Source organism: Syngnathus scovelli, chromosome 6 (genome assembly GCF_024217435.2).
Source record: "Syngnathus scovelli strain Florida chromosome 6, RoL_Ssco_1.2, whole genome shotgun sequence".
Classification (NCBI taxonomy): Eukaryota; Metazoa; Chordata; class Actinopteri; order Syngnathiformes; family Syngnathidae; genus Syngnathus; species Syngnathus scovelli.
The window spans coordinates 8923175-8936167 of record NC_090852.1 but is presented as its reverse complement, the minus strand read 5'-3'; the positions used below and the strand labels follow the sequence as shown (position 1 = coordinate 8936167).

The following is a 12993-nucleotide window of genomic DNA, read 5'->3' as shown; positions in this document are numbered from 1 at the left end:
CAATGAGTCCATAAACAACCGGTGGAGAGAGCACTTTCAGGAACTCCTCAACCGTGACAGCACAACTCAGTCAGATTTCCTCAGTCACATCCCTCAGAGTCCCATCAGGGAAGACATGGGTGAACCTCCCACTTTAGCAGAGGTCCAAGATGCCATCAGGAGCCTGAAGAACAACAAGGCCTCTGGGCCAGATGGGATCCCAGCTGAGGTCCTAAAGGAAGGTGGACTAGAGCTCCAGCGCCACCTCCATTCCCTCTTTCTGAAGGTCTGGGAAAAAGAAGTACTCCCCTCGGAGCACAGGGATGCTCTGGTAGTGACCATTTTCAAGAAAGGGGACAAAGCGGAATGTGGAAACTATAGGGGCATCTCGCTCCTTTCAACAGTTGGCAAAGTACTTGCTCGTGTTCTTGCCAACCGCCTACCGCCACTGTCTGAGGAAGTTCTCCCAGAATCGCAGTGCGGTTTTCGCCCAGCTAGAGGCACTGCAGACATGATTTTTACAGCACGCCAACTCCAGGAGAAATGCCGTGAGCATAAACAGCCTTTGTTCATGGCTTTCATAGACCTGACAAAGGCCTTTGACTCGGTGGATCGCCAGGCCCTATGGAGCATCCTTCTGAGCTATGGTTGCCCGGATAAATACGTCAGAATACTGCGTTTATTACATCACGGAATGACAGCCACAGTGCTCAACAACAGCTCCTTGACTGAGCCTTTCACTGTAGAGACAGGGGTCAAACAGGGATGCATCATTGCACCCACCCTGTTCTCTGTCTTTAACCTGGTGATCCCGAAAGGGGGATCCTTCCATCTGTGGTCCCTTCTCAAGGTTTCTCATTTTCCCCTGGCAGGGGTTTTTTGAGTTTTTCCTTGCCCTTTTGGGAGCTTAAGATCAGGGGATGCTTTGAGAATAATTGTCAATTTTGGCTATGTGAAGCCCTTTGAGACTGTTTGTGATTTAGGGCTATACAAATAAACTTGACTTGACTTGACTTGACTTGACTTGACTTGACTTGACTTGACTTGTCTTCACTGCCGCCATACTCCACCTCATCAACGAAGAACTACCACACGGAATCCCAATTTGGTACAGAACTGATGGCAGGCTCTTAGACCTTAACAGGTTCAAAGCCAAAACCAAGATCAGACCACTTTTTGCAATACGACTCTCATTCAACAGTCAGACAAATTTCCATAGTGTAGTGGTTATCACGTTTGCCTAACATGCGAAAGGTCCCCGTTTCGGAGCCGGGTGGAAACCCGCCGTATGAACCTCTTCGTCAGCCCATTTGAAAATTTTCTCCGGCTCCGGTCCGGGCCACTTTATCTCGGCAGAGCAGCGTGGATGGCAAAGAGATGGCTTTACCACTGGTGGGCGAGCAAGGCTGCAAAATAACAACCTCGCTGTCGGTTCCCCCAACCTCAAAAGCAGCCTACGAAAGATCATTGGGCCAGCACCAGCCTCTGGCACGACGCAGCACCGTGCCCACCGAGCAGGAGTGCGCCAACGTCGGGCATCCCAGTCTGAGAGACACCATGCACAAGCGGCGACTGGGGAACGACCACTACGACTCAGACTCCCAGCTCTACTCCGACTCCGTCATGCTGGACTCCCCCAAGGTGCCAATGGAGCGACGGAAAATGAACACCTCCCCTCTGGCCATACTGACCAGCTCCAGAGAGTCCCTGGACAGCAACACCAGCACGTCCTCACCCAGCACCGTCCGCCGGCGTCCGCCAGGCCTCTTGGAGAGGAGAGGCTCTGGCACCCTGCTTCTTGATCACATCTCCCACACAAGGCCGGGCCACCTGCCCCCTCTCAATGTCAACCCCAACCCTCCCATTCCTGACATTGGCGCCAGTAGCAAGACTTTGGCCAGCGGTATTCGATCCTTAGCTCCAGTAGCACCTAGCACACCAAAGAGAGGTGGACCCAAGTGCAAGAAGAAGCTTGTGAGAAGACATTCTATGCAAGTGGAGCAGATGAAGCAGCTGTCTGACTTTGAGGAGCTTGCTCATCAGTGACTAAGGGTGTTTATGCAGCATTTTTAGTGTCTACTGCCTACATTGTCAGCAAGTGCATCCATGAGTTCAGTGGTGTAGACTCACAGGCGTATAGATGTTGAATAACAAACTGGAAAAAGTTCCAATTGAGCAATATAGATAGATTTCCTCCTTGTGCCGCTTCCCACCTTGAGGATTCTCTTTGGACACCATGTCTGCTTTAAATGTATTACCGTTTTGAATGTAAATGACAATGACAAGTTATGACACACACACACACACACACACACACACACACACACACACACACAAGAGATCTCGTGACGTAACATGCAGGGACAATTCTTGATCCCTTTGTAGCCAGCAGGCCGCTAGGGTGCACTTTGTCCATATGTAATTAGCATTAACGATGGGCTTACTTTGGAGTCGAGATGTAGCGTTGGGTTACAAGTTTGATTTTGTAGCAAAATTGTGCAAAGTGCCTTCAAGATTGATTGAAGATTGGGGTGGAAAGAATCGCTATACATTTGATGTATTAAAAACAATTTGTAACAAAAAAGGTGTAACCAAAATGTGTCTCATTTCATCAAAACCGTTGGCCTCACATGGAGTGAATAATGTGTCTTTAAAAAAAGCAGGTGGTGTGCTATTAAATGAACACTTTGAGATTTCTCTGAAATGTAGTGCGATATAACTTACTCCACTACGCGGCGCGGCCAGTTCTAGTGACAAGTTGGCTTCTTTGACTTCCTCGTTAGTATAGTGGACAGTATCTCCGCCTGTCACGCGGAAGACCGGGGTTCGATTCCCCGACGGGGAGTAATTTTCTTCATGTGAACTAGCGTCGGGTATGTTGTCTACCAAAGTGTGTTAACGTGTTTGCAGCAAAGTTATTATGTACCAACTGCAGTGGTTTTTGTGTGACAGTTTGTGTTAACTGCAGGCAGTGGAATTCCACCCCATTAACTGAATTATAAATTCATTATTTAATTAGTTTGCTCATTTGTTACTACATGTTCACAACAGAAATGGTGCCTCGTCGGAATTGAAGTGAACTATGATGTTGGTAGATTTGGAGTTTGGAGAGCACACTGCACAGAGCTGGTTGAGACTTCACAAATATATCTGCAACTAACACAATTGTATAGGCTTTTCATATAAAAATTTGAATAACTATGTTTACAGGTCCTCTCTATTTTAGCTCTTTAAAAAGACGGCTTGGGTGACCCTGACAGGAGTGCGAGACTCCGGCCGACATAGTCTCGGGGTTATGGAGACGCACAAAGTGTCTCACCACAATAAAGTGGTGATCCCGTCGAGACACAAGCACACACACGCATTCATTTACTCCAAACGTATAGCTCTCCCCGTCGGGGAATCGAACCCCGGTCTTCCGCGTGACAGGCGGAGATACTGTCCACTATACTAACGAGGAGCTCTTCTTCGTCACAAGTGCCCAGTGGAAGTGGCAGATATCCAGCAGGTAAAGGTACACTGACACTGTCATACCAACGAGTTCTCCAGTGTAGTTCACATTCGCCTAACACGCAAGAGTAAAAACGGCCCGGCGCCAGTCCGTGATGCCACTCTTTGCAAGATAGCTCGCCGAGTGTGACCAGGGCAGTTTCCATAGAGTAGTGGTTATCACGTTCGCCTCACACGCGGAAGGTACCCGGTTCGGAATCGGGTGGAAACAAACCGGCCGTACCTTTTTGTGAGCCCATGTGAAGCTGTCTCCGGCGACAGGCCGTGATGCCACTTTTTGGAAGACGGCTCTCATGTAATCTGCAAGCAAGTTTCTATAGTGTAGTGGTTATCACGTTCGCCTTACACGCGAAAGGTCCCCTGTTCGAAACCGGGTGGAAACAAGCCGAGCGAAATTTTGTGTCTGCCCGTTTGAAAAATTTCTCCGGCTCCAGTCCGTGATGCCACTTTTTGAAAGACAGATCTCATGCAACGGTTTGGCAAGTTTCTATAGTGTAGTGGTTATCACATTCGCCTTACACGCGAAAGGTCCCTGGTTCGAATCCGGGTGGAAACATGTCACATGTGATTCTCTGTCGGCCCGTTTGAAAAATTTGTCTCCGGCTCCAGTCCGTGAAGTCACTCTTTGGAAGACGGCTCTCAGGTTTCCATAGTGTAGTGGTTATCACGTTCGCCTCACACGCGAAAGGTCACCGGTTGAAACAAGCTATTTTGAACCTTTTTGTCAGCACATTTGAAAAATCTCTCTCTGGCGCCAGTCCGCGATGCTACTTTTTGCAATACGGCTCTCATTCAACAGTCAGACAAGTTTCCATAGTGTAGCGGTTATCACGTTCGCCTAACACGCGAAAGGTCCCCGGTTCGAAACCGGGTGGAAACAAGCTGTATGAACCTTTTCGTCAGCCCATTTGAAAAAAATTCTCCGGCTCCAGTCCGTGATGCCACTTTTTGAAAGACGGCTCTCATTCCATAGTCATGCAAGTTTCCATAGTGTAGTGGTTATCACGTTCGCCTCACACGCGAAAGGTCCCCGGTTCGAAACCGGGTGGAAACAAGCTGTTTTGAACCGTTTTGTCAGCACATTTGAAAAAAATTCTCCGGCTCCAGTCCGTGATGCCACTTTTTGAAAGCCAGCTCTCGCACAACAGTTCCAAAAGTATAACTCTCCCCGTCGGGGAATCGAACCCCGGTCTTCCGCGTGACAGGCGGAGATACTGTCCACTATACTAACGAGGAGCTCTTCTTCGTCACAAGTGCCCAGTGGAAGTGGCAGATATCCAGCAGGTAAAGGTACACTGACACTGTCATACCAAAGAGTTCTCCAGTGTAGTTCACATTCGCCTAACACGCAAGAGTAAAAACGGCCCGGCGCCAGTCCGTGATGCCACTCTTTGCAAGATAGCTCACCAAGCGTGACCAGGGCAGTTTCCATAGAGTAGTGGTTATCACGTTCGCCTCACACGCAAAAGGTCCCCGGTTTGAAACCGGTTGGAATCAAGCTAGTTCGAACCTTTTTGGCAGCACATTTGAAAAATTTCATCTCCGTTGCCAGTCCGCGATGCCACTTTTTGCAATACGGCTCTCATTCGACAGTCAGACGAGTTTCCATAGTGTAGCGGTTATCACGTTCGCCTAACACGCGAAAGGTCCCCGGTTCGAAACCGGGTGGAAACAAGCTGTGTGAACCTTTTCGTCAGCCCATTTGAAAAAAATTCTCCGGCTCCAGTCCGTGATGCCGCTTTTTGAAAGACGGCTCTCATTCAATAGTCATGCAAGTTTCCATAGTGTAGTGGTTATCCCGTTCGCCTCACACGCGAAAGGTCCCCGGTTCGAAACCGGGTGGAAACAACCTGTTTTGAACCTTTTTGTCAGCACATTTGAAAAAAATTCTCCGGCTCCAGTCCGTGATGCCACTTTTTGAAAGCCAGCTCTCGCACAACAGTTCCAAAAGTATAACTCTCCCCGTCGGGGAATCGAACCCCGGTCTTCCGCGTGACAGGCGGAGATACTGTCCACTATACTAACGAGGAGCTCTTCTTCACCGCAAGTGCCCAGTGCAAGTGGCAGATATCCAGCAGGTAAAGGTACACTGACACTGTCATACCAACGAGTTCCCCAGTGTAGTTCACATTCGCCTAACACGCAAGAGTAAAAACGACCCGGCGCCAGTCCGTGGTGCCACTCTTTGCAAGATAGCTCACCAAGCGTGGCCAGGGCAGTTTCCATAGAGTAGCTGTTATCACGTTCGCCTCACACGCGAAAGGTCCCCGGTTCGAAACCGGTCGGAATCAAGCTAGTTCGAACCTTTTTGTCAGCACATTTGAAAAATTTCATCTCCGGTGCCAGTCCGCGATGCCACTTTTTGCAATACGGCTCTCATTTGACAGTCAGACGAGTTTCCATAGTGTAGTGGTTATCACGTTCGCCTAACACGCGAAAGGTCCCCGGTTCGAAACCGGGTGGAAACAAGCTGTATGAACCTTTTCGTCAGCCCATTTGAAAAAAATTCTCCGGCTCCAGTCCGTGGTGCCACTTTTTGAAAGACGGCTCCCATTCAGTAGTCATGCAAGTTTCCATAGTGTAGTGGTTATCACGTTCGCCTCACACGCGAAAGGTCCCCGGTTCGAAACCGGGTGGAAACAACCTATTTCGAACCGTTTTGTCAGCACATTTGAAAAATTTCATCTCCGGTGCCAGTCCGCGATGCCACTTTTTGCAATACGGCTCTCATTCGACAGTCAGACAAATTTCCATAGTGTAGTGGTTATCACGCTTGCCTAACATACGAAAGGTCCCCGTTTCGGAACCAGGTGGAAACCCGCCGTATGAACCTCTTCGTCGGCCAATTTGAAAACTTTCTCCGGCTCCAGTCCGTGATGCCACTTTTTGAAAGACAGCTCTCACACCATAGTCATGCAAGTTTCCATAGTGTAGTGGTTATCACGTTCGCCTCACACGCGAAAGGTCCCCGGTTCGAAACCGGGTGGAAACAAGCTATTTTGAACCTTTTTGTTAGCGCATTTGAAAAATTCGTCTCTGGCGCCAGTCCGTGATGCCACTTTTTGGAAGACGGCACTCGTGAGACAGTCGGGACACTGTCCATGGTGTAGTGGTTATCACGTTCCCCTCACACGCCAAAGGTCCCCGGGTGGAAACAAGCCTGAATAGCACTGTTGATTGCTTATTTTGGGCGTTGTGTAGCTATTTTATTTCAGTTAGCAGAGCTCTGAACGTTAATAAATGAGAAGTAGAGTGCCAAAACCAACATCCTTTTTGTCCTGTTATGATACAAATGGATTAACTTTCATTTCGAATCGTAAAAGTCCTGTGGCGACCGGTAAGTGGCAACGGGGGCAGGATTGTGAAGTCTGGAAGCCCCTAGTCACAAGTTGGCACATCAGGCGGTGGATGTTAGATGATCGTTGGGCTCTTGGACCGAGGCAGAAGAGCTCTTCGGTAGCTGCATCCACGACTGAGCAGCCCCTTTTAGGATCCACTCTGCTCACCCCTGTGGGGGAAGGGGCTAGAAAAGGTGCCCTAAACATAGCCTGCCTCAAACCTCCCGACTGGATTACCGCGTTCAGAGGGATCGCCAATATGCGGTCGAAAACACAGAAACATGAATTTTGGAGCATGGAATGTGCGCACACTAATGGACAGTGTAACCAGTGATAGGCCGGAGAGGAGAACCGCCATCATTGCCAGGGAACTGAGAAGATGCCGGATTGACATAGCTGCTCTTTCAGAAACCCGACGGGCAGAGGAAGGTCATCTGAAGGAGGAAAAGGGTGGATACACTTTCTTCTGGAAAGGAAAGGCCACAGATGAGCCTAGGATCCATGGGGTTGGTTTTGCCATCAAGAACCAACTGATCAGTCAGCTCTCTGAACTCCCTGTGGGAATCAGTGAGCGCCTGATGACACTCCGTCTGGTGCTGGCCAACAACCAGACGGCAACAGTTCTTAGTGCTTATGCACTTATCCTCATTTCCGATGAGGACAAAAAAGAGGCTTTCTATGCCTGTCTGGATGAGGTATTGTCAAAAATCCCCAAGGAGGACAAGATTGGGGGATTTCAATGCCAGAGTGGGCCGTGACCACCACCTCTGGAAGGGCACCATTGGAAAGGAAGGCATTGGAAACATTAACTCCAACGGGGTTTGGCTTCTTAGCAAATGTGCTCAATACGACCTTATCATCACCAATACCATCTTTCGCCAGAAGAACAAACTCAAGGGCTCATGGAGACACCCTCGCTCTAAACAATGGCATCGTATTGATTATGTCATCGTCAGAGCCAGGGATCAGCGCGACGTGAGCATCGCAAAAGCCATGATGGATTCAGAGGCCTGCTGGACAGATCACCGCCTGATACGATCCACGATGTCCATCAGACTCAAGAGGAAGAGGAGACTGCAAAAGACTAAACCTTGAGACCCTGAATAAAACTGCCGCCCTGCAGCTGTTTCAGGCCTCTCTTGGAGAAAGCCTCAATCAGGAATACCCTGAGGACATTGAAGAACACTGGAGCCTGCTCAAGTCTTCCATCCTCGACACCTGCAGTGCCACTCTCGGGTACAAGGCCAGAAAGCATCAGGGCTGGTTTGATGAGAACGACACAGAGATAGAACAGCTCATCTCCAAGAAAAGGGAAACCTTTCGTGTCCGGCAAAATGACATCACCTGCACAGCAAAGAGACAGGCTCACTCCAGAGCCAAGGCTGACGTCCAGAGCCGGGTGAGACAGATTAAAAACTCTTGGTGGACAGAAAGGGCACTGGAAATCCAGAGTTTGGCAGACTCTGGTGACACCAGAGGCTTTTTCAGTGCTACCAAGGCTGTCTACGGCCCAAGCCATCGCGGCCAAAACGCCCTGCGCTCTAAAGACGGGCAGGAGCTGTTGAAGGACAATGAGTCCATAAACAACCGGTGGAGAGAGCACTTTCAGGAACTCCTCAACCGTGACAGCACAACTCAGTCAGATTTCCTCAGTCACATCCCTCAGAGTCCCATCAGGGAAGACATGGGTGAACCTCCCACTTTAGCAGAGGTCCAAGATGCCATCAGGAGCCTGAAGAACAACAAGGCCTCTGGGCCAGATGGGATCCCAGCTGAGGTCCTAAAGGAAGGTGGACTAGAGCTCCAGCGCCACCTCCATTCCCTCTTTCTGAAGGTCTGGGAAAAAGAAGTACTCCCCTCGGAGCACAGGGATGCTCTGGTAGTGACCATTTTCAAGAAAGGGGACAAAGCGGAATGTGGAAACTATAGGGGCATCTCGCTCCTTTCAACAGTTGGCAAAGTACTTGCTCGTGTTCTTGCCAACCGCCTACCGCCACTGTCTGAGGAAGTTCTCCCAGAATCGCAGTGCGGTTTTCGCCCAGCTAGAGGCACTGCAGACATGATTTTTACAGCACGCCAACTCCAGGAGAAATGCCGTGAGCATAAACAGCCTTTGTTCATGGCTTTCATAGACCTGACAAAGGCCTTTGACTCGGTGGATCGCCAGGCCCTATGGAGCATCCTTCTGAGCTATGGTTGCCCGGATAAATACGTCAGAATACTGCGTTTATTACATCACGGAATGACAGCCACAGTGCTCAACAACAGCTCCTTGACTGAGCCTTTCACTGTAGAGACAGGGGTCAAACAGGGATGCATCATTGCACCCACCCTGTTCTCTGTCTTTAACCTGGTGATCCCGAAAGGGGGATCCTTCCATCTGTGGTCCCTTCTCAAGGTTTCTCATTTTCCCCTGGCAGGGGTTTTTTGAGTTTTTCCTTGCCCTTTTGGGAGCTTAAGATCAGGGGATGCTTTGAGAATAATTGTCAATTTTGGCTATGTGAAGCCCTTTGAGACTGTTTGTGATTTAGGGCTATACAAATAAACTTGACTTGACTTGACTTGACTTGACTTGACTTGACTTGTCTTCACTGCCGCCATACTCCACCTCATCAACGAAGAACTACCACACGGAATCCCAATTTGGTACAGAACTGATGGCAGGCTCTTAGACCTTAACAGGTTCAAAGCCAAAACCAAGATCAGACCACTTTTTGCAATACGACTCTCATTCAACAGTCAGACAAATTTCCATAGTGTAGTGGTTATCACGTTTGCCTAACATGCGAAAGGTCCCCGTTTCGGAGCCGGGTGGAAACCCGCCGTATGAACCTCTTCGTCAGCCCATTTGAAAATTTTCTCCGGCTCCGGTCCGGGCCACTTTATCTCGGCAGAGCAGCGTGGATGGCAAAGAGATGGCTTTACCACTGGTGGGCGAGCAAGGCTGCAAAATAACAACCTCGCTGTCGGTTCCCCCAACCTCAAAAGCAGCCTACGAAAGATCATTGGGCCAGCACCAGCCTCTGGCACGACGCAGCACCGTGCCCACCGAGCAGGAGTGCGCCAACGTCGGGCATCCCAGTCTGAGAGACACCATGCACAAGCGGCGACTGGGGAACGACCACTACGACTCAGACTCCCAGCTCTACTCCGACTCCGTCATGCTGGACTCCCCCAAGGTGCCAATGGAGCGACGGAAAATGAACACCTCCCCTCTGGCCATACTGACCAGCTCCAGAGAGTCCCTGGACAGCAACACCAGCACGTCCTCACCCAGCACCGTCCGCCGGCGTCCGCCAGGCCTCTTGGAGAGGAGAGGCTCTGGCACCCTGCTTCTTGATCACATCTCCCACACAAGGCCGGGCCACCTGCCCCCTCTCAATGTCAACCCCAACCCTCCCATTCCTGACATTGGCGCCAGTAGCAAGACTTTGGCCAGCGGTATTCGATCCTTAGCTCCAGTAGCACCTAGCACACCAAAGAGAGGTGGACCCAAGTGCAAGAAGAAGCTTGTGAGAAGACATTCTATGCAAGTGGAGCAGATGAAGCAGCTGTCTGACTTTGAGGAGCTTGCTCATCAGTGACTAAGGGTGTTTATGCAGCATTTTTAGTGTCTACTGCCTACATTGTCAGCAAGTGCATCCATGAGTTCAGTGGTGTAGACTCACAGGCGTATAGATGTTGAATAACAAACTGGAAAAAGTTCCAATTGAGCAATATAGATAGATTTCCTCCTTGTGCCGCTTCCCACCTTGAGGATTCTCTTTGGACACCATGTCTGCTTTAAATGTATTACCGTTTTGAATGTAAATGACAATGACAAGTTATGACACACACACACACACACACACACACACACACAAGAGATCTCGTGACGTAACATGCAGGGACAATTCTTGATCCCTTTGTAGCCAGCAGGCCGCTAGGGTGCACTTTGTCCATATGTAATTAGCATTAACGATGGGCTTACTTTGGAGTCGAGATGTAGCGTTGGGTTACAAGTTTGATTTTGTAGCAAAATTGTGCAAAGTGCCTTCAAGATTGATTGAAGATTGGGGTGGAAAGAATCGCTATACATTTGATGTATTAAAAACAATTTGTAACAAAAAAGGTGTAACCAAAATGTGTCTCATTTCATCAAAACCGTTGGCCTCACATGGAGTGAATAATGTGTCTTTAAAAAAAGCAGGTGGTGTGCTATTAAATGAACACTTTGAGATTTCTCTGAAATGTAGTGCGATATAACTTACTCCACTACGCGGCGCGGCCAGTTCTAGTGACAAGTTGGCTTCTTTGACTTCCTCGTTAGTATAGTGGACAGTATCTCCGCCTGTCACGCGGAAGACCGGGGTTCGATTCCCCGACGGGGAGTAATTTTCTTCATGTGAACTAGCGTCGGGTATGTTGTCTACCAAAGTGTGTTAACGTGTTTGCAGCAAAGTTATTATGTACCAACTGCAGTGGTTTTTGTGTGACAGTTTGTGTTAACTGCAGGCAGTGGAATTCCACCCCATTAACTGAATTATAAATTCATTATTTAATTAGTTTGCTCATTTGTTACTACATGTTCACAACAGAAATGGTGCCTCGTCGGAATTGAAGTGAACTATGATGTTGGTAGATTTGGAGTTTGGAGAGCACACTGCACAGAGCTGGTTGAGACTTCACAAATATATCTGCAACTAACACAATTGTATAGGCTTTTCATATAAAAATTTGAATAACTATGTTTACAGGTCCTCTCTATTTTAGCTCTTTAAAAAGACGGCTTGGGTGACCCTGACAGGAGTGCGAGACTCCGGCCGACATAGTCTCGGGGTTATGGAGACGCACAAAGTGTCTCACCACAATAAAGTGGTGATCCCGTCGAGACACAAGCACACACACGCATTCATTTACTCCAAACGTATAGCTCTCCCCGTCGGGGAATCGAACCCCGGTCTTCCGCGTGACAGGCGGAGATACTGTCCACTATACTAACGAGGAGCTCTTCTTCGTCACAAGTGCCCAGTGGAAGTGGCAGATATCCAGCAGGTAAAGGTACACTGACACTGTCATACCAACGAGTTCTCCAGTGTAGTTCACATTCGCCTAACACGCAAGAGTAAAAACGGCCCGGCGCCAGTCCGTGATGCCACTCTTTGCAAGATAGCTCGCCGAGTGTGACCAGGGCAGTTTCCATAGAGTAGTGGTTATCACGTTCGCCTCACACGCGGAAGGTACCCGGTTCGGAATCGGGTGGAAACAAACCGGCCGTACCTTTTTGTGAGCCCATGTGAAGCTGTCTCCGGCGACAGGCCGTGATGCCACTTTTTGGAAGACGGCTCTCATGTAATCTGCAAGCAAGTTTCTATAGTGTAGTGGTTATCACGTTCGCCTTACACGCGAAAGGTCCCCTGTTCGAAACCGGGTGGAAACAAGCCGAGCGAAATTTTGTGTCTGCCCGTTTGAAAAATTTCTCCGGCTCCAGTCCGTGATGCCACTTTTTGAAAGACAGATCTCATGCAACGGTTTGGCAAGTTTCTATAGTGTAGTGGTTATCACATTCGCCTTACACGCGAAAGGTCCCTGGTTCGAATCCGGGTGGAAACATGTCACATGTGATTCTCTGTCGGCCCGTTTGAAAAATTTGTCTCCGGCTCCAGTCCGTGAAGTCACTCTTTGGAAGACGGCTCTCAGGTTTCCATAGTGTAGTGGTTATCACGTTCGCCTCACACGCGAAAGGTCACCGGTTGAAACAAGCTATTTTGAACCTTTTTGTCAGCACATTTGAAAAATCTCTCTCTGGCGCCAGTCCGCGATGCTACTTTTTGCAATACGGCTCTCATTCAACAGTCAGACAAGTTTCCATAGTGTAGCGGTTATCACGTTCGCCTAACACGCGAAAGGTCCCCGGTTCGAAACCGGGTGGAAACAAGCTGTATGAACCTTTTCGTCAGCCCATTTGAAAAAAATTCTCCGGCTCCAGTCCGTGATGCCACTTTTTGAAAGACGGCTCTCATTCCATAGTCATGCAAGTTTCCATAGTGTAGTGGTTATCACGTTCGCCTCACACGCGAAAGGTCCCCGGTTCGAAACCGGGTGGAAACAAGCTGTTTTGAACCGTTTTGTCAGCACATTTGAAAAAAATTCTCCGGCTCCAGTCCGTGATGCCACTTTTTGAAAG

At 49.1% G+C, this 12993-nt stretch overlaps 19 non-coding genes across 19 annotated transcripts; 15 read left to right on the top strand and 4 right to left on the bottom strand.

The window, feature by feature from the left end:
- Window positions 1-2752: 2752 nt before the first annotated feature.
- On the top strand, window positions 2753-2824 carry trnad-guc (transfer RNA aspartic acid (anticodon GUC)). The gene has a single exon. It is a non-coding gene; the product is annotated as a tRNA-Asp (tRNA).
- A 543-nt stretch (window positions 2825-3367) lies between these two features.
- On the bottom strand, window positions 3368-3439 carry trnad-guc (transfer RNA aspartic acid (anticodon GUC)). The gene has a single exon. It is a non-coding gene; the product is annotated as a tRNA-Asp (tRNA).
- A 360-nt stretch (window positions 3440-3799) lies between these two features.
- On the top strand, window positions 3800-3872 carry trnav-uac (transfer RNA valine (anticodon UAC)). The gene has a single exon. It is a non-coding gene; the product is annotated as a tRNA-Val (tRNA).
- Window positions 3873-3972: 100 nt separating this feature from the next.
- trnav-uac (transfer RNA valine (anticodon UAC)) lies at window positions 3973-4045 on the top strand. The gene has a single exon. It is a non-coding gene; the product is annotated as a tRNA-Val (tRNA).
- Window positions 4046-4296: 251 nt separating this feature from the next.
- On the top strand, window positions 4297-4369 carry trnav-aac (transfer RNA valine (anticodon AAC)). The gene has a single exon. It is a non-coding gene; the product is annotated as a tRNA-Val (tRNA).
- A 101-nt stretch (window positions 4370-4470) lies between these two features.
- On the top strand, window positions 4471-4543 carry trnav-cac (transfer RNA valine (anticodon CAC)). Its single transcript has one exon. It is a non-coding gene; the product is annotated as a tRNA-Val (tRNA).
- A 110-nt stretch (window positions 4544-4653) lies between these two features.
- Window positions 4654-4725, bottom strand: trnad-guc (transfer RNA aspartic acid (anticodon GUC)). The gene has a single exon. It is a non-coding gene; the product is annotated as a tRNA-Asp (tRNA).
- A 365-nt stretch (window positions 4726-5090) lies between these two features.
- Window positions 5091-5163, top strand: trnav-aac (transfer RNA valine (anticodon AAC)). Its single transcript has one exon. It is a non-coding gene; the product is annotated as a tRNA-Val (tRNA).
- A 101-nt stretch (window positions 5164-5264) lies between these two features.
- Window positions 5265-5337, top strand: trnav-cac (transfer RNA valine (anticodon CAC)). Its single transcript has one exon. It is a non-coding gene; the product is annotated as a tRNA-Val (tRNA).
- Window positions 5338-5447: 110 nt separating this feature from the next.
- On the bottom strand, window positions 5448-5519 carry trnad-guc (transfer RNA aspartic acid (anticodon GUC)). Its single transcript has one exon. It is a non-coding gene; the product is annotated as a tRNA-Asp (tRNA).
- Window positions 5520-5884: 365 nt separating this feature from the next.
- trnav-aac (transfer RNA valine (anticodon AAC)) lies at window positions 5885-5957 on the top strand. Its single transcript has one exon. It is a non-coding gene; the product is annotated as a tRNA-Val (tRNA).
- A 101-nt stretch (window positions 5958-6058) lies between these two features.
- trnav-cac (transfer RNA valine (anticodon CAC)) lies at window positions 6059-6131 on the top strand. Its single transcript has one exon. It is a non-coding gene; the product is annotated as a tRNA-Val (tRNA).
- Window positions 6132-6408: 277 nt separating this feature from the next.
- On the top strand, window positions 6409-6481 carry trnav-cac (transfer RNA valine (anticodon CAC)). Its single transcript has one exon. It is a non-coding gene; the product is annotated as a tRNA-Val (tRNA).
- A 4645-nt stretch (window positions 6482-11126) lies between these two features.
- Window positions 11127-11198, top strand: trnad-guc (transfer RNA aspartic acid (anticodon GUC)). Its single transcript has one exon. It is a non-coding gene; the product is annotated as a tRNA-Asp (tRNA).
- A 543-nt stretch (window positions 11199-11741) lies between these two features.
- On the bottom strand, window positions 11742-11813 carry trnad-guc (transfer RNA aspartic acid (anticodon GUC)). The gene has a single exon. It is a non-coding gene; the product is annotated as a tRNA-Asp (tRNA).
- A 360-nt stretch (window positions 11814-12173) lies between these two features.
- trnav-uac (transfer RNA valine (anticodon UAC)) lies at window positions 12174-12246 on the top strand. The gene has a single exon. It is a non-coding gene; the product is annotated as a tRNA-Val (tRNA).
- Window positions 12247-12346: 100 nt separating this feature from the next.
- On the top strand, window positions 12347-12419 carry trnav-uac (transfer RNA valine (anticodon UAC)). The gene has a single exon. It is a non-coding gene; the product is annotated as a tRNA-Val (tRNA).
- Window positions 12420-12670: 251 nt separating this feature from the next.
- On the top strand, window positions 12671-12743 carry trnav-aac (transfer RNA valine (anticodon AAC)). The gene has a single exon. It is a non-coding gene; the product is annotated as a tRNA-Val (tRNA).
- Window positions 12744-12844: 101 nt separating this feature from the next.
- On the top strand, window positions 12845-12917 carry trnav-cac (transfer RNA valine (anticodon CAC)). Its single transcript has one exon. It is a non-coding gene; the product is annotated as a tRNA-Val (tRNA).
- The last annotated feature ends 76 nt before the right edge of the window (window positions 12918-12993 follow it).